Source organism: Austrofundulus limnaeus, unplaced genomic scaffold (assembly GCF_001266775.1).
Source record: "Austrofundulus limnaeus strain Quisiro unplaced genomic scaffold, Austrofundulus_limnaeus-1.0 Scaffold23858, whole genome shotgun sequence".
Lineage (NCBI taxonomy): Eukaryota > Metazoa > Chordata > Actinopteri > Cyprinodontiformes > Rivulidae > Austrofundulus > Austrofundulus limnaeus.
In genome coordinates this window covers 1-235 of record NW_013976260.1, presented here as the reverse complement: position 1 = coordinate 235, position 235 = coordinate 1, and the positions used below count along the sequence as shown (strand labels likewise).

The 235-nt window shown below is 35.7% G+C and overlaps 1 non-coding gene across 1 annotated transcript; it reads right to left on the bottom strand.

Annotated features, from left to right (window-relative positions):
* Nucleotides 1–98: 98 nt before the first annotated feature.
* On the bottom strand, nucleotides 99–170 carry trnac-gca (transfer RNA cysteine (anticodon GCA)). The gene has a single exon. It is a non-coding gene; the product is annotated as a tRNA-Cys (tRNA).
* Nucleotides 171–235: the final 65 nt, after the last annotated feature.

The window sequence follows — 235 nt, the reverse complement described above, 5'->3', positions numbered from 1 at the left end:
CCGATTTTCCTCTATGTTATTGATACATATGATAACATGATAAGTTTTAAATATAACTGAGATTAAATTTGTTATATAGCCAAGGTTTTGTGTCCAGCAGGGGGCACTCAGATTTGAACTGAGGACGTCTTGATCTGCAGTCAAATGCTCTGCCACTGAGCTATACCCCCTGATTTAAAGCATTTAAAGAAATCATCAATGCTGCTGTAAATGCAAATCCTAATAAACATCACAA